This window comes from Lissotriton vulgaris, chromosome 5, assembly GCF_964263255.1.
Source record: "Lissotriton vulgaris chromosome 5, aLisVul1.2, whole genome shotgun sequence".
NCBI lineage: Eukaryota > Metazoa > Chordata > Amphibia > Caudata > Salamandridae > Lissotriton > Lissotriton vulgaris.
In genome coordinates, this window is record NC_141693.1 from 556,953,718 (window position 1) to 556,972,618 (window position 18,901).

Here is an 18,901-nt window from a genome sequence, read left to right on the forward strand (position 1 = left end):
GACTCCACACAGAGAACTTTGCGAAGGTCAGGTGTGGGAGAGAAGGCAAACTGTCATTTAGCTTCCCCGTTGGCAGAGGGGCGAGGCAGGGGTGCATCTTGGCACCCACCCTGTTCTGCCTCTTTGTCAACGGGGTAATCGCCCACCTGAATGCGGTCTCTAATAGAGATGCACCGAGGCTAGCAGGGGTCGGGGTCTCAGCGATTATGTTCGCGGATGACACCCTACTACTCTCGAAGACCCCTATGGGTATACAGCGAGTTCTGGACGCCTTTGTAAATTTTTGTCAAGAACGAGGTTTGGAAATAAACACCTCCAAAACCAAATTTATGATTCACATCCTAGCCCTGTGATTGGAGGAACTCGGCTGGAAAGAGTCCAGACGTTTGAGTATCTGGGTCTAACTCTCAACGAGAGTATGACCTGGGCTCAACATCAAATAAAATCGCATTAAAGCTCACACAAAAGGCGGGGGACATTCTTAAACTTTTGAGTAAGCCTACAGTCAAGCCAGTTGGACCAACGTTGGAAATGTATAAATTGCAGGTACGAGGGGCGGTAGTTTACGGTGGCAAATTGTGCGGCCATAACTGCTCTCCTGCGATTGTCGCCACCGAAAAAAATTCCTTAGACAGCTGGTCTCACTTCCACCAAGTACGCCACTGCTACCTCTAAGGCTTGACATGGGCCTCAGACCTCTCAATGAGGAATTGGGCCTTAAAACCTGACTTTCTGGAGGTGACTCTGGGTAACTCCAGAGCTTAATAACTACAGACAAGAGCTTATTGAGGTTTTATACTGCCTAATGCAGGGAAACTCCCCCGGTTAAAATATATAAAACATGAATTTGAAAGGCTTAGCCTCCCTCTTATGTGTAGTAACCCTGAGAAAGCATGCACTAACATTTCAGGCAAGCAGCTGGCTAACCTGTATTTCGAACACAATCTATCTGCCCCTCACCCAATGGATATCCAACAGCGCCGACATTCTAGCCCCGTTGAAAAAACGTCAAAGCAAACCAGGCAGCAAAAACGCCTCATGGTTCAACGATGATCTTAAGAAATCGAAGAAACTCTGTCGCTCCCTCGAGAAGTCCTGGAAAAAAGACCCAAACACCAGCACCAGGGACGCCTTCAAAAACGCCACCCGCATACACCACCAACTAATCCGGTCTGCTAAGAAAGCCGCATTCAAGGACCGACTAGACAACAACGCCCACAACAGCAAGGAACTATTCAACATCGTCAAAGAATTCACCAACCCATCAGCCAACTTCAACGACATCACCCCTTCCCAAGCCCTATGCGACTCCCTAGCTTCCTTCTTCCACAACAATATCGCAGACATCCACAACAGCTTCGACAATCGACCCGGAGACCAACCCACCCAACCTTCTGCAGGACCTTCACCCCCCCTGAACACCCTCAACGACTGGAACCCAATCTCCACTGAGGACACCATCCGCCTGATGAACTCCATCCACTCAGGATCCCCAACTGACCCATGCCCTCATCACATCTTCAACAAAGCAGACTCCATCATAGCACCGCACCTCCGAGATGTCATCAACTGCTCCCTCAACTCCGCCACCTTCCCGGAAAGCTGGAAACACGCAGAACTCAGCGCCCTTCTGAAAAAACCCACAGCTGACCCCACCGAACTCAAAAACTACCGCCCCATCTCGCTTCTTCCTTTCCCGGCCAAAGTCATCGAGAAAGCTGTCAACAACCAACTCGCCGCCTTCCTCGAAACCAACAAATCCCTTGACTCCTCACAGTCCGGCTTCCGAGCCAAACACAGCACTGAGACCGCACTCATCGCTGCAACTGACGACATTCGAACTCTACTGGACAACGGAGACACAGTCGCCCTCATCCTCCTCGACCTCTCCGCTGCCTTCGACACAGTCTGTCATAGCACCCTTCTACAGCGCCTCAGAAATGTCGGAATCCAAGGAAAAGCACTGGAATGGATCACTTCGTTCCTCACCGGAAGAACCCAGAGAGTCCGCCTCCCACCATTCAAGTCAGAGGCCACTGAAGTCATTTGTGGCGTGCCACAAGGATCTTCTCTCAGCCCCACCCTCTTCAACGTATACATGAGCCCCCTTGCGACCATCGCTCGCCAACACAACCTCAACATCATCTCCTACGCTGACGACACTCAACTGATCCTCTCCCTCACCAAAGACCCTAACGCCGCCAAAACCAACGAAGGAATTAAAGAAGTAGCCGAGTGGATGAAGCACAGCCGTCTGAAACTGAACTCAGACAAAACAGAAGTCCTCATCTTAGGCTCCTCCCACTCCGCCTGGGACGACTCTTGGTGGCCAGAGGCCCTTGGAAAGGCACCCATCCCGACAGACCACGCACGGAACCTGGGCGTCATCGTGGACTCCTCACTCTCGATGACCAGACAAGTCAACGCCGTTTCATCATCTTGTTTCAACATTCTTCGCATGCTCAAAAAAACATTTCGCTGGATCCCCACCGAAACTGGTAAAACGGTCACCCACGCACTGGTCACTAGCCGCCTGGACTACGGAAACACCCTCTACGCCGGTACCACCGCAAAACTCCAGAAAAACGCATCCAGAACGCTTCTGCCAGGCTCATACTAGACATCCCGCATAAAGAACACATCTCTGGTCACCTGAAAAACCTACACTGGCTCCCCGTAAATAAGAGGATTACTTTCCGCCTCCTAACCCACGCACACACAGCACTTTACGAACTTGGACCTGAATGCCTCAACACACAACTGTCCTTCTACACCCCCTCCCGTCAGCTACGATCCTCCAACCAAGCTCTTGCCACTGTACCTCGCATCAACAAAACCACCATGGGAGGCAGATCCTTCTCCTACCTGGCAGCTAAAACTTGGAACTCTCTCCCTACTCACCTCCGCCTTACTCAGAACCACCTAGCATTCAGAAAGCAACTGAAAACTTGGATATTCGACAAGTAACTCCTCACCCCTCCTCAAGCGCCTTGAGACCCTATGGGTATGTAGCGCGCTATATAAATCTTTTGACTTGACTTGACTTGACTTGTCTAATCCTAAATTAGGAACCTTGACGAACACCTTTTTATTGAACAAGGACTATTATAAATTAGAGCTTGTTCTGAATGACATTAGTCCCCCTGGTCTTAGGAAATTTTATCTCCAATGGAGATATGGCTCTTTGCCAATCAGATCCCTCAAAAGTAAATGGTCTCCCCCTTCCCCAAAAAATTGTATGGGATGCTCGGCGGAGTTAGAAAATGAAATGCATGTTGTATTTTTCTGCTCTGGTTATCAGATCCCCAAAAAAAAGTGGATAGGTGCAATCTGTAAAAACTTGGAGATTACACAGTGTCATGAAGCTTTTCGAATACTAAATACTGATCTCTCCCCCTCCAATTGTATTTGCTGTATCTAAATTTCTATCAGCAATGTGGTGAATGAGACGGAACTATCTGAATCCTCAGCCTAGTGGGAGTGCGTAGACGCATGTATATAGTTCCGGGGAGTCTGATTGCAAATTACATAAGTGCAGGGTTCCATGATGATCTTGTTTTAATTGACAGTTTTTCTTAATGATTTAAAAAAAATGATTTTATTGCACTGTGTTTTTTATAGCTCAAATGAATTTCCTCTGACGGTAGTTTTTATGGCAATGTATTGATTTATTCGTTTCAAGAAACGCTCGTTTCAAAAACTTTATTCGATTCAAAACAAAAGAATCATAAAAGTTGAACAATTACATTTACAAACATAATTTAAAATTCATTTTTAAAGAGAGTCTTACAGTTATAACACTATAAAATTCATTAGTTAATATAATCACAAATAAAGCCCATAGTTTTACTTTCAATTAATTCAGATGGTTCATGAATTCTTCGTACCGGGGTATATATTAGAGGGCAGGTAAGATAAGTAATAGAAAATCACAATGCAACAGTATACGATATACATAATCAAAGGGTCAGCTTCTTGGGGCCATATTTAGCCATACCGTTTTCTAATCAAGAGTGACACTTGTATAAAGTTTAACATTGCACAACAAACACCAGATGATGACAAAGATAATAAATAATCATAACCCTCTTTGTAATGGCATGTTTGTTTTTCCTTGAGGATCGGCTTAATAAACCTGATTCTCGGGTCCTTGTATAGAGAACAGAAAAGAACAATATGCATCGTGCTTTGGCTGTCTTTGTTATTACAAGGACAGGGGGGCAGTTTCTCGCACCAGCCCCCCTGTTTAGGAAACGCATAAAGGAAGTGCAGGGTGTGTAACCTAAACCTTGTCAAATAAAATCGCCATTGCACATGATTTGTGAAGGTTAGATAAAACTGGTGCTGCAAAGTGGCCTTAGGAACATAAGGGCTAACCAGGGAGTTCGCAAGCGGTGATTTCCAATAATTTGTTTTAATTACAGTTTTGATATCTCCCTGTATATTTTCGGGATTGTCAAATATATCTCCCAAGCCTATTCTATGGAACATTTCTTTTACATAAGATAGCCAGGGGATCTGATTCATATTTGCCAGTTGTAAGCAGTCCCGGAGGATATCTCTGGTAAGCTGTAAGTCCTCTGATAGCCATATTTTGCCCCATAACAGTGAAGGGGAAAGGCGAATGATGTCACTCACATAGGTTAGACCTATTTCGTTATGGGCAAATCTGTTTGAAGAGCCTGATGGAATAGCCAATACACGTTTTAAAAATGTATTCTCCATAATCTGTATCGTGTCAGGGCTATCGGTCCCCCAAACCCCTGCCCCATAGGTAGCAACCGACAAACATTTAGCTTTGTACAAGGTTTTTAGATGTATGACAGGTTTTTGGCCTAATTTGCCACAGAAACGAAACAGACCCTCTATTGAGCGACTAGCACTCTGAACTCGTGTCTTTATTAACGGGGCCCAGCTTAGTTTGTTGTTGAAAAGGTTTCCCAGATAATTAAAATTTTCAACCTTTCCAATAATGGAGTTACTTACTACAAACTTTCTACTTTTGGTGCCCTTTGGGCCACAGACCATAACAAAGGATTTGGCAAAGTTTACCTTGAGGTCTAGGTCCAACATAAATTTGTGGAAGGCATCAAGACAATGCTGCATACTATTTGCTGTGAGTGTCATGAGTACCGTGTCGTCGGCGTAAGAAAGCATTGGAATGCTCCTGCCGTTGACCTTTGGGAAATCATGACAGTGGTCCAACAGATATTTTTCTAGACCATTGGTGTATACAAGAAACAAAAAAGGAGCTAATATGCATCCTTGTCGGACGCCCTCAGTTGAAAGGATAGACTTAGTTTTCTCTCCCCCTGGCCCAAACCTTATGGCTACAGTAGTAGATTCATGGAGTCTACGGAGCAAAGTGACCAAGGGTTCCTCGAAACCCATGACCTCCATCATTTGCCACAGCTTGCTCCGACACACAGTGTCGAATGCACTTGAGAGGTCCATGAAGGCAAGATGAATTGAAGATTTCCTTGCCTTCATGTATTTCCCTATGATCAGGGCCAGGTTCAGGCACTGTTCGACAGTACCTTTGCCTTTTCTGAAACCATATTGGGAATTCACAATAAGGCCCACAGAGGCTGCCCATGATTCTAGTCTGGCTAAAATGACCCTACCCAGAATCTTACATGATGCATCAATTAATGAGATTGGGCGATAGCATCGGGGGTCTGATCGATCGCCCTTCTTAAAAATTGGCACCACTACTGCCTCCTTCCATGATGCCGGAATACGGCTAATGACAACTGCTCTAAAAACGTTTAACAGCACGGGGGCCCAAGCCTTAACATTGTGCTTAAAAAAGTCCAAAGGCACTAGATCAGGGCCAGGTGCTTTTAATGGTATGCCTTTCGACAGAGCATCTTCCACTTCTTGCAGGGTGAGCGATGAGCTCAAGGACAGGGAGGATTGAGAGACCACCGTTTCCTTGGCATCTCCTGGTGATAGTTCGTTGGGTAAAGTTCCATGGGGATTAAAAATGTTCCCGAAATGTGATTCCCATGTTTCACATGCAATCTGCATCACAATATTGTCCTTGCCATTATTTGTAAAAAGGGGGCGATTGATGACTTCCCAGAAAAGCCTGCTATCCTTTAGTTCCGAGGCCTTTTCTAGATCTTCCCAGGCTTGATTTTTTAAATCCGACTTTCTTGTTTTTATGGCTTCTTTATAGGCCAATCTGGATGCTCTAACCAGTTCTATATCCCTAGGTTTTTGTTTTAATGCCGCTTTCAGAGATCTGTTTGTTGTCGAACATGCAGCATCAAACCATCTTGAGCCTAGCCTTTTGTTTTTACCAATTGGTTTTGTGAGGCGTTCGGCTACATGCCTACATAAATATTCAAAGTTTCCTATGACCTTTTCTGGGTTAGTTGTAGGTGTTAGACATGCCTCGTATTCAGAGCTATATCCATTTAAGATCTCTGCCTCAAGACCCACCGCATCTATTTTACCCCATTTAAGAGTAATACCTTGGTTCCTGCTATACTTTACAGGTTGCTCCCAAACAGGGTGTGTGGGTTTAATAGGACAAAGCAGGGATAGGATTAGAGGGTTGTGGTCACTGGCAGCATTAGCAATTACTTCCAACTTATCAACATAGTAAAAGTGCCCACTGGAGACAATTACAAAGTCAATAAAACTCATCGTACCTCTGGTACCCTGAAACGTCGGTATTGGAGTAGAATTTAGGCCAACCCAGGGCTCCGCTATGCATAAATCATTTAGAATAATGATGTTGTTTAAGGCGTCCCCCTGGGGTGTATGTTTAAAGTGTAACAGGGGTTGATCATGGGAGTCTCTCAAGCCACACACCTTCGAGTCCCCATAGGTGCATAATGAACAGTTGAAATCTCCCACCCAGATGACAAATAATAGGGGTTGCTCTTGGCGTGCCCTGGCTATGGCCTCCTCCAATTTCGACATTACGAATGTCTCATTGTTGTCAAAGATGTTATAATACCAGTTAATCAGCAACAATGGTTCAGGAAACAAATTAACCAACATCAACACTTGAAACCATGGGGAGTCAACTATCATAGAAGTTACAAGTTTACATAGTTTTAAGGAGGTTGCTGTCATTAGGCCACCTTTTGCCCTACCCACTTGTGAAGGTATCGCTAAGGTATTAAAGGCTTGGAAGCCCTCTATGTTCTGGGTGGATCGGCTCCATGTTTCCTGAAGGCACAAGATGTCAGAGTCACCCACAAAGTCTAACCATGCCTCATCCTCCAACCTTGAGGCGAGCCCAGCAATGTTCCAAGAAATTAGACGCATCCTTAGTTCATTTTGGTTCTTTCTGACTGGTTCAGGTAATACTTCCAGGTTATACCTTAAGATGATTGAACTTGGTTCACTTTCTTTAGTAAGGTCTGCCTCAGGGGCTTGGGCGTTAGAAGTACGATCGTCACAAACGGAAACATTCTCCCGTGAGTTATCGTTACAACTTTCTCCTTTCTCCCTCTGGCTGGGCTCACCTATTGTTAAGGTATTAGTAATACAGGGAGGATTTTGTGATGGTCAATCTATCTCTTCCATACCTGCAAGTGGATCAAAACGATTTCTTAAGGGGATATTGCTTGGGAACCATCCTAGGTAATCTTCCCCCTGATATCTTGGTCTTAGGTCGTTGTGCCAAGTTTGCGAGGGGTTATTATTGTTATAAATTGATCCCCAATGGAAGCCATCACTCTGTTGCGGAGGTCCCCAGTTGTTTTGATTTGGCCATACGGCCCTATTTCTCCGGGCCCACCCAGGGTGTGTTTCACTGTTGAATGCCTGCCCAGTGTTCTTGTAAAGCAAAGTCGGGGGAGCAAAATTCAAATTTGGGTAAAAGTATTCTAGACCTATACATTGAATATCCCCAACTCTGGCAAATCTCGGTTTACAGCAGATAATATTTTTTACCCAGGTGTCACTGAAGTTGACCAGGATACAGTCCCCCTCTAGGTCCTTCTCGCTTGGGCCCACCCAGGGGACTCTGCGCACACTAAGTATTTTTGTTTTGGAATCAGGAGGGAGTGGTCTGTTAATGTTAAGCCAGTATATTATTTTGTTTTTTAGTTCCTGAATTGGTTCCGTTTTATTGGGCAAAACTGGGGGTACTCCAGTGAGTATTACCATAAAAGGGGCTGAGTCTGGGGGCAAGTTTACAGGTGGTAGTTTCCTTTTGTGTGCTCTCTCGTTGTCGTTACTTACTGCAGGCCCCTGGGAACATGTTTGTTTGGGCCCTTGGGTAGTTCCCTGTTTAGCGATAGTAGCTTCTGGTGTTGGTGTTGGTGTTGCGCTACCCATATTTTTACTAGGGGGCCCCACAGTGACCGCCACTGCAGGTTTAGTACGAGCTAATGGTACAGGTTTTGTGCGTACTAAGGGGACCGGTGCTGCCCTAGGGTCACCAGTTGTGAGTGCTTTAAAAGTTTTACTCACATTTTTATTCTCTCCCCCTTTTTTTGGATTACTAATGTTGGTGTTACCATTTTTATTGTTGTTATTAATGCCCCCCTCCTCAGGTAATTTATTCTTCAGTGCTAAAGTTTCAAGGGAATTGGTGTTAAGAGAGATGAGATGTTCCAATTGGTCTAATTTTAAATTAACAATTTGAATTTTCTCTAGGACGGGCAGCAAGAGCATCTGCACTGTTTTCTCAATTTCTCCCAAAAGTCGGCCATTATTATTGATATTAAATGAGAAAGTTTTCTGACCCGCATCAACTAGGTGGGTGCCCTTTTGCTTGGGAGGAATTGTCAAAGCTTTGGGTGGTGCTGGCTTCGCTGACTTAGATCTAGTTCCTTTTCTATGGTTTCCCCCTCTTTTACGTTTATTTGAATTGTTAGGTTCCCGCTCACAAAGTACTACATGATCTTGTGGAAGGATAGGCCCATTGTTGCTCAAGTTACTCAAGTTGCCATCTAAGGCATTTTCCCCCGTAATACCTGATGGAATAGGTATAGGAGTGAGTATAGGTGCTTCAGCTTGAGAATCCCCTGGGTCTACTATCGTAGTTGTCTGTGAATCAGAAATTACCACTAAATTTGGGCTAGCCTCTAGGTTACTATCTGCACTATCTGCACTTTGCTCAAGAGTAGGTGGCTTATTGGGGGTGTTTTTAGAGGCAATATATCCCAGGGATGAGCGTTTTCCTGTTACTAAGTCTAGGGACAAACGCTTTTCTGTAAGGGCAATTTCTTTTTCTAAGATCACAGTTGCCCGACTTATAAAATCATCTAAAGTTCCAGTGGCTTTCCCATTGTTCGTTTTTACAGTAACCTGTCTACCCATCCCTGAGCGCAGGGACATCATGTGAGTTCTGGGAAACAGCTAAATATATAGTGCTATAACTTACAACCAAACAGTTTAAAATATGAGATTTGTGATCACTGATGAAAGGGAGTAGCCCCGACCCGACCTTGATCGGCCTTGGACGGTCCCGCCCTTGTCCCGGGCTTCTCCCAGCGAGCTCCCGCGCGCTCCCGCGCAGCGGTATTCACACGTTAATTTATGGCTCTTACGGTGATCACCCGGTCGTTGGGGGCGGGGCGGGGAGGGAGAGCAGCCCAGGTGGAACGGGCGGGGTTACTGGGACTCCCGGGAAATGTAGTCCCAGCCCTCTTGCTCGCAGCCCTCAGCCCCTGCCTTACCCCAGCAGCAGCTAACAGCCCACGAAGGAGAGCGCCCCTCTGCGAAGCGGGACCGGCGCAGCGGGTTCCGCGAGGTGTTGGTGGAGATGCAAGGAATCCACGGGCAATCCAAACAGCAAGGCAGGTTTGTCAAGGTGTCCCACGAAATGCAGGGCAAGCCGGTATTTGAACACCCGGTCGTTGGGGGAGGGCAGGGAGGGAGAGCAGCCCAGGTGGAACAGGCGGGGTTACTGGGACTCCTGGGAAATGTAGTCCCAGCCCTCTTGCTCGCAGCCCTCAGCCCCTGTCTTACCCCAGCAGCAGCTAACAGCCCACGAAGGAGAGCGCCCCTCTGCGAAGCGGGACCCGCGCAGCGGGTTCCGCGAGGCGTTGGTGGAGATGCAAGGAATCCACGGGCAATCCAAACAGCAAGGCAGGTTTGTCAAGGTGTGATTGATTTATATGTATTGAAATCTCTTTTATGACAATATTGTCGCAATAAAGATGATAAAGAAAGATATAGGTTCTATTTTTATCTCTGACCATGCTCCTGTCCATGCTGTTTTTGATTTTTCCCTCACTTCCTCTCAATGTAGTCGATGGAAGTTAAACACTTCCTTATTATCTGACCTGGGTTTTATCAAAGAGGCCACTGCTCATGCTAATGAATTTTTTACTCCCAAAAACCCCAATGACACTAGTATTCCCAATAATTGGGATGCCTTCAAGTCTTCCTTACGTGCCTTTGCCATCTCTTACCTTTCTCGTAAAAAGAAGGCATCGCAGAAAAAATATGAGGCCCAACTTAGCCATATTAAGGAACTGGAGCACACATATTTCTCTTCCAAAACGCCCTCTGCCCTACGTCAGTTGATCAAAGCGAAGTCGGACCTCAATAAATTGACTACGATTGATGCGTGCAACGTACTTCTCAAAATAAAGTCTAAATACCATGGAGGTCAAAACAAAGCTGGTCGTATGTTAGCAAACTATTTAAAGATCAAGTCAGAACGTAAAACGATTGGCCCTATCCTGAAAGAATCGTCTAATGAATTGGTTTCCTCGGATGAAGATATTGCGGATGTTTTTCATAAGTACTACCAATCTATTTATTCCGATGATACCTTCCCTTTTACCTAGAATCTACATAATTTTTTTTCTGGCCTTCCCTCTCCACCCTCCTTGCCTGATGAATTTAATGCTTTAGAAGCTGATATCTCTTCCCAAGAGGTACTCAATGTGATAAAATCGCTAAAAAAATTCAAAGCTCCGGGACCCAATGGACTTACTGCTGAGTTTTACACCACTTTTTCCTCCATTTTTGTTCTGCATCTTCTTACATCATCTTCTTACACTGTTTAATTCTTTTATTTCTGACGCTAAGGCCTCTGGCTCCTTTATGGATGCATTGATTATTATCATCCCTAAACCGGACAAAGACCATTGCTACTGTAAAAATTACCGTCCCATCTCTTTAATAAATTATGATTGTAAATTTTTGCAAAAATTCTTTTTTTGGCAGCTCAGCAGAATTCCGCGAGGTGAAACTCCTTCAACTCCACCTGTCTAAGTAGGCCTACTCAGGAGCCCACAAGGAACTCTGTGCCAGCCTAAAGGCTAGGAGAGAGGCCACCCAAGTATCTCCGCTTAGGGTCTCCACCTAGCAGTGGATTGCCGGGGGCCTGGCTCTTAACACTGACAGCTGTCAGTGGCCTCTGTTGATTGTTGTCCTTGTCGACAGAGTTTTCCTTGGGTTGGGAGTAGATGTCAGGCACAAGGGGTGGAATGGGTCACATCAGTTTGTTGGCTATGGTGGTACTTTCTCCCTACTAGGATGCATCTTTGAGCAATTTAAGGTTAGGTGCTGCACAGATGGGGTCCAAAGGTGAGGAGAAGCGTTACCCATAGGTCATTTCAGTGGCTCAGTAGAGTATAGACAGAGGGGTCAAACTGGATTCAGAAAGGCGTAGAACTGACATGTGCCTCTGGAGTAGAGGGCCATTGTCCAAGTTCTTTCGCCTAAGCAGGGAAGTCCATCAAGATATTGATTAGTCTACCCCGCTCATGTTGGAAAATGGCCATCTTTGCAGAGTCACCCCCAAACATTTCGCCTTCCTCCTCAACTTTCTGCTACATTCGTATTTGTTGAACTTCAGACTCTGAGCACTTTATGACTGCTAACCAGTGCTAAAGTGAATGCGCTCCCTCCCCTAAACATGGTAATATTCACTCATACCCAAATGGCATATTTAATTTACTTATAAGTTCCTAGTAAGGTGCACTACATGTTCCCAGGACCTGTAAATTGCCTGTAAATGCTAATAGAGAGCCTGCAGCATTGCTTGCGCCACCCACTTACGTAGCCTTTTAACCAGGTCTCAGCTCTGCCATTGCAGAGCCTGTGTGTGCAGTTTTCACTGCCATTTTGAACTGGAAAGATAGACTTTAGCCAGGGCTAAAGCTTTCCATTTTATATACATATGTCACCCCTAAGGTATGCTCGGGACAACTCAGAGGGCAGGGTGCAATGTATCTAAAAGGTAGAATGTGTACTTTTACGTATTACATGTACTGGTAGTGAAAAACTCTCAAATTCATTTTCCACTACTGAAAGCCCTATCTCTCCAACAGGTTAACACTGGGATTACCTTATTACATTTGATAAGTGTTAAAGTTTGGTTTCTCTGTACTCACAATTTAAAATCACAACTTATGGTAAAGTCAGATTTTAAATTACAAGTCTGGCCCTTTCAGAAAGTTGGTATTTTCTTACTTCAGCCTTAAGGTGCCAGCTGCATGTCTCCAATACACATCTGAGGAGGGTGGCAACTGGGTTTTGTGTATTCCCCCTAGACAGCCACACACAATGGGAGCTGTATATCACCCTGTAGTGAGTCTGGAGCCAGCATGAGAAGGGAGGACCTATGTGAACATCTAAAATCTGTCTTTGAAATCGCCCCCACTTCAAAGGCATAACTGGGCATAAGTACTGGAACTCTGACATCAACATTTTAGTTCACTTCCGGACAGATATAGACTCTGCCAGATGAAAAACTGATGTGCTGCTGAAGAACTGCCACTCTGCTAGATTGCTGCTCTACTGGACTTCTGCTGTGCTGCCTGCTGTTCCCCTGCCTGGTTGAGAAGGACTAGACCTGCATCACTTGAACCGAGAATGACTCCAAGGGCTTGCTGTCTTGCCTCCTGATATGAAGTCTCAGGGTCATAAAATTCTTCAAAATCTTCTGCTGCTGCACCTGGACTCTGCCATATGTGAGTCTGCCCCACCAAGTGTTGACACCCCAGTCCTAGATCCTTAGAAGTGAGGCTTCAGGTGCTTGCTTCAATGAAACTCACACATCCTCTCCAGAATCGGTGCATCCATGCTATTGCATTGATCGGCACCAGTGCATTGACCCTGTTGCTTTACCAGAACCGGCTCATCGCCTCTGCTGTGTGATTCGACCCCACGCATCATCTCCAGAACCAGCACTGCGCAATGCTTTACTTGAGGTCCACGAGAGCCTCAATGATGATCAGAACTCCGCATCGCAGCACCTGCACTCATCAGAGACAACGCATTGCAGCTGTTGTGCGGAACAGCACGGCAGAGCCTGTGCGAGGATCAACGCCAACGCTGTGGTTGCACAACGCACCTTCTTCAACATTGACGCAACCAGAATCAAGGACTGGACCTGCATCACTTGAACCGAGAATGATTCCAAGGGCTTGCTGTCTTGCCTCCTGATATGAAGTCTCAAGGTCATAAAATACTTCAAAATCTTCTGCTGCTGCACCTGGACTCTGCCATATGTGAGTCTGCCCCACCAAGTGTTGACACCCCAGTCCTAGATCCTTAGAAGTGAGGCTTCAGGTGCTTGCTTCAATAAAAACTCACACATCTTCTCCAGAATTGGTGCATCCATGCTATTGCACTGATTGGCACCAGTGCATTGACCCTGTTGCATGACCAGAACCGGCTCATCGCCTCTGCTGCGTGAATCGACCCCATGCATCGTCTCCAGAACCAGCACTGCGCAATGCTTTACTTGAGTTCCACGAGAGCCTCGACGATGATTAGAACTCCGCATCGCAGCAACTGCACTCATCAGAGACAACGCATTTCAGCTGTTGTGCGGATCAGCATGGCAGAGCCTGTGCGAGGAACGATGCCAACGCTGCGGCTGCACATCGCACCTTCTTCAACATTGGCGCAACCAGAATCAAGGTTCTTTGTTCAAAGGCCTAACTGGGTCCGTTCATCCGGTCCACGCTCCATCACAGACTTCTTGAACATTTGACTTTGTACTAAGTGTGAACCATGGAAAATCCTTTAGAATTGTGGTAGGGGAGCTAAGAAATCGACTGGGACGCACTTCCTTAAAGGAAAAAAAGATGCCTACTACTGAGACCTTTTTTTATTTGGGACTTTTAATCAATAGCCATAATAATTGGAATTCATTGTAGATGACGAATAGTATGACATTTCAAAGAAGTGTGGAACCCATTTTTAGATTTGCTTCAAAGGTAGGCTCAAAACAAGTGACTGTTATGGCCACATATATAATTCCAAATGTGTAGCAAGTGTCACCTACGCGGCTGGCTTATGGGGGTGGTCAGACGTGAAATGTCTCTCAACTATAGAACATAATTATTTAAGACGGATGTTCCCTGTTCCCCCAAGTTGTGCACATTGCATGAAGAATTAGGTATGACATACCTGGAGGATAGGATGGCACTTGGCCCACTTAGTCTTGTGGCAAGTAGTGTGGAGGAAGCCGGAAGTCACCCTAAATAGGCTGATTATATAGAATTGTTTGGGCTTTAATGGGGCAGATAAAATCCCCTGATTAAAATATATTAGGAACATGCTTGGAAAAATTGGGTTGAGAAACTTGAAGGACTGGGTTTTTCTAAGACCCAGCGGTGCCAGGGGACAACACCTAAAACCTTCGTGGGTAACCTGTTCCGGCGTACAAGTGACAGAGACACGGGACACTTCCTTCGGCGTCAAAGATTCGAGGTTTATTTACTGCAGGGAACACAGAAATCACAGGAAGTACAGCGTGTGTATGTTCGAGGAGACTGCTTCAAATTGCTACTGTAGGTCGCTCCTTTTATACACATTTCTGTCATACGTTAACATGGTACACAAAGGTTTACAACTTGGTTCCCAACATTATCCCCGAGAGGGGTCGCTTTGATGTATTCAGGGTCCGGAACATAAGTACGGAAACATTTGGTGGTTCCCAACTGTAAAAACCCATCTTCCCACCATTAGTACATTCCAATCAGCAATAAACAGATCGAAGAAGGGACAAGGACAGATGCAGAGGAAGACAGGACAGTGGGGAGATCGGAAAGGGTGTAAAAGGGGTTGACCTCGGGAAACACGAGCTACAGGCATCAAAGGGACGCGCCTAATGAGATGCACGACTAAGACAATACACTGGCACGGCAAGGTGTGCCTCGAACGGGGCCATCTGCCTTACAGTATCATCCCCCTCGTCATAAAGACACTTTCAAAGGAACATGTGTCTTCCGCAAACGTCTTGGGAATCCCAGGGTCTCGAAGCGGACATCGTCCGTTCGCTGGCTACTTGAGGGCAAGAGACAAAATGGATGCCGTATCTAAGATGGAACCCGTGGGCTCGGATGAAGAAACCCACGAAACAAACGAACGGTTTAGGTTAGCACAGCGAAACTGCGCACACTTACTAAACTCGTCATTTGCGGTTCATAGATACCAGACTCGACCATATTCGTACGAGTCGAAAGCACCACTTACAATTGTCACGGAACCTCAGACTCTCCTTTTGCCCTCATGTAGGCAAGCACTAGTCGGAATCATATATTCGATATTCATCAGACCGTCTAGATGTTGCTGCAACATAATTCTATCCAACTGAGCAGCTTGGTAATAGGCGGCTGTCTTATACACGTCGTAGCACAGAGGCCACATAAGGCAGGACCACACTGTACACAAAGACAACACGTGAACAGAAACGCTGCAACAACTCCGATGATCATCAGAATCTTCCAACCCCAAGTCGATATCAGGCCCCAAAACCACCCAAGTAGCGTCCAATCCCCTACGTCCACGTGTATGGACTCAGAGATCTTATGCAACTTTGAGATGGCTTGATAGACAGTCGGAGCGTTATCTGGAATGAAAATACAGCAGCTCGAATGGATCACCTTACATACTCCACCTCGATCTGCTAAAACAACGTCTAAAACCATACGTTTTTGTAGTGTCATGAGCCTATCCGCCTGAAGTTCTGTGGTGATATTACCAAGGGCACTGGCGGTGATGTTAGCTGTCGATTCCACCACTCGAGTCAATTGTCTCAGGTTCCTACTATTAACCATAGGTCCCCAAAACGGAAAGAAACCCTTGAAAAAGTCTCCTGCCTCTTGACCGGCAGTGTCTTCTTCGCTAATCACGCCCCTCACAACTCTAGTCTTGTGATAGTCTGCATCAACAGTGAACGTCGGAGGCAACAAATTTGCAATATAACATGAGCCCACAAAGTCAGAAGGCAACCATGTATATGCACGATCATGGCAGACAAAATATGTACCCTTGGCAGCCAGAAACACAGGGGAAGAGGACATCGGCAGAATATAAAACTCGGAGCAAGCACTCTCTCCGAGACGAGCTCTCGCTCTTCGGCCACGACCCATTAAGCAAAGATTACCAAGGTGGGGTACGACCCATATCGGGGGCGAGCTTCTAAGCTGTTTTTCACTCACGAGCGCACTATACTCAACCTTACTCAGGACCCTATAGGCTTGTACCTCTTCCTCTGGGATGAGCGACGGGTCATAGATATCCCTATCTAAATCCTCTATCGCTGTAGCCAAAGGCTTGTGATACGAGCCAGGACCGAGGTAGGAAGAACGTGGCTCTCGATTGGGGTAGGAATCTAGTGCACTTCGAAACATTGTTTGAAATGCTCGAGCTGAACCCTGGGAACTATAAGGAAGGACCAGATACGGAATTCCCTTATCCGTTGTATGTGGCATTAACCCACACACCCAACAATTAGTAGTGTTAACCACTAACTGGTGCTGATGAAGGAGCTGAATAAAGGAATTATTTCGGAATTCTGCACGTCTAGCCTGTTCGTGTTCGGGTAAGATATGGAAGGAATGAGGGGATATAGTGGAAGTAGGTTTAGGTTCAGAAGTAGGAGTAGGTATGGCAGAAGATAAGAAGTACGACATCATATAATACACCCCACCCGCCAATAACAAAAAAACAATTAGAAACAGGAGGAACACCTGAAACATAAAGCATTTGGTACGGGCAATTTGTTGCAGTTTGAATCTTTGCGCCTGAGCTTTTTCCAGATCCACAATTTTTGAGAACGCCATCCCCTAAAACCGTCCGCAACGTTTCTTGACGCACTTCGTTCTGTGTAGCAGTAGTCAATCCCTAGGAGTTCCTAGGAACCGACGGCCTTCGACCTAGTGTCAAGACCTACTAACCAGAAGGAAGTACACGCGCGGCCCTACGGTACACCTGGATGTAAGGTATTTTATATACAAGTATGTACAAAAAATCTCTCAGCTGTGGATGCAAAAACACATGTGGAAAAACTCAATATTTACAAAAATCACAATAGTACGTATGTTTGGACTGATCGTGGCAAAGGGGGTAACGTAGATATCAAAAGGATAGAAACGAATCTTTTTATTAGTCTTTAGGATTGGATCCCAAAAAGTATCGCCTCTTTCCAGGACGTGTCTGTTCATCAAACAAGGGATCCGATGAGGGAACAGAGTTCTGTTGATCAGTTGATTGTTCCGATCTTGAGTCGTGTGATGATGAATGTTCAACACTGTCTTTCTGCTGCACTGAGGATTCTCCAACAGGCTGTGCATCGCTAAAAGGTACAAAGGTCCGCAGTCCTTCGGTTTCAGATGAAGCAATGCCCTTCCTCACCCACGAGTCCGCCGGTAAAGGTATAGGTACCTTCTTGGTGTGGGTGGCATGCACCCAGTGTTTGCGTCCCTCCAAGCGGACAGCAGTTCTCGTGGCAAGGAGGACCTGGAAGGGTCCAGTGAAGCGAGGTTCCAGATTCTTCTTGCGAGCGAAGTTTCTGGTAACCACCCAGTCTCCCGGTTGGAGCTGGTGGCCTGGACCCTCCGTCTGCGTCGGCAATGCTTCAAAGACCTGTTGATGAATTAACCTCAGTTTAGCAGTCAGATCATAAAGATAATCAATCAACATCGGGTACTCAAGATTAGAAAACACACTTGGTCTAGGGACCCCCCAAACATTCGCAGGACGACCGAACACTATTTCATAGGGACTAAGCCCTACTCGGGAGTGTACAGTCGCCCTTGTTGACAACAAAGCTAAAGGCAAAGCGTCAGGCCAAGAAAGACCAGTCGTGGCCTGAATCTTCGCTAGTTTGAGTTTAAGGGTGCCATTATACCCTTCAACCAAACCTGCTGACTGGGGATGATTGGCACTATGGAACTTCTGGGTAATTCCAAGGCCCTTACACACACTCTTCATTACACTTCCTACAAACTCACTTCCGTTATCCGACCATAAAATTCGCGGCATTCCATACCGAGGAAAGTATTCCTTCAGTAGGATTTTCGCAGTAGACATAGCAGTATTGTCTTTAAGAGGGTAGGCTTCACTCCATCGGGAGAATGCGCAAACCACAACTAAAACGTACTTCAGGTTATTGCATCGCTCCATATGGATGAAGTCTAGCTGGATCACTTCAAAGGGACATGAAGGGGGTGCAAAATGGCCAGCAGGTGTAGGGGTTTCCTTACCAGGGTTGTACATCATACATATCATACAATTCTTCACCAATCTTTCAGCATACTTCGTAATACCATCATTCTTCTACACGGGGGACAACAACTTACAAATACCTTTCGCACTAATATGTGCTAACCCGTGCGCCATTGTCACAACAGCTAGAACATATGCGTCTGGCAACATCCACCTCTTGTGCTCCGACAAATCAATCCAACAACCATTCGCATCCAGCTTTCCCGTACTTTCTTTCCACTTCGCCTTTTCAGTCTCGGTGGCCTCATTCTGTATCGCTTTCACACTCTCGATAGCATCCTCACACATACTCGTTTCTGTAGGCCACCTTACCGAACTCGTCACATACATTCTAGTGCTAAGGTTCCGGGCAGTCTCCTTAGCAGTCTCATCCGCAAACGCATTACCACGACCAACATCATCCGTCACCTTACGATGCGCACTACATTTAACAATCGCTACCTGCTTAGGC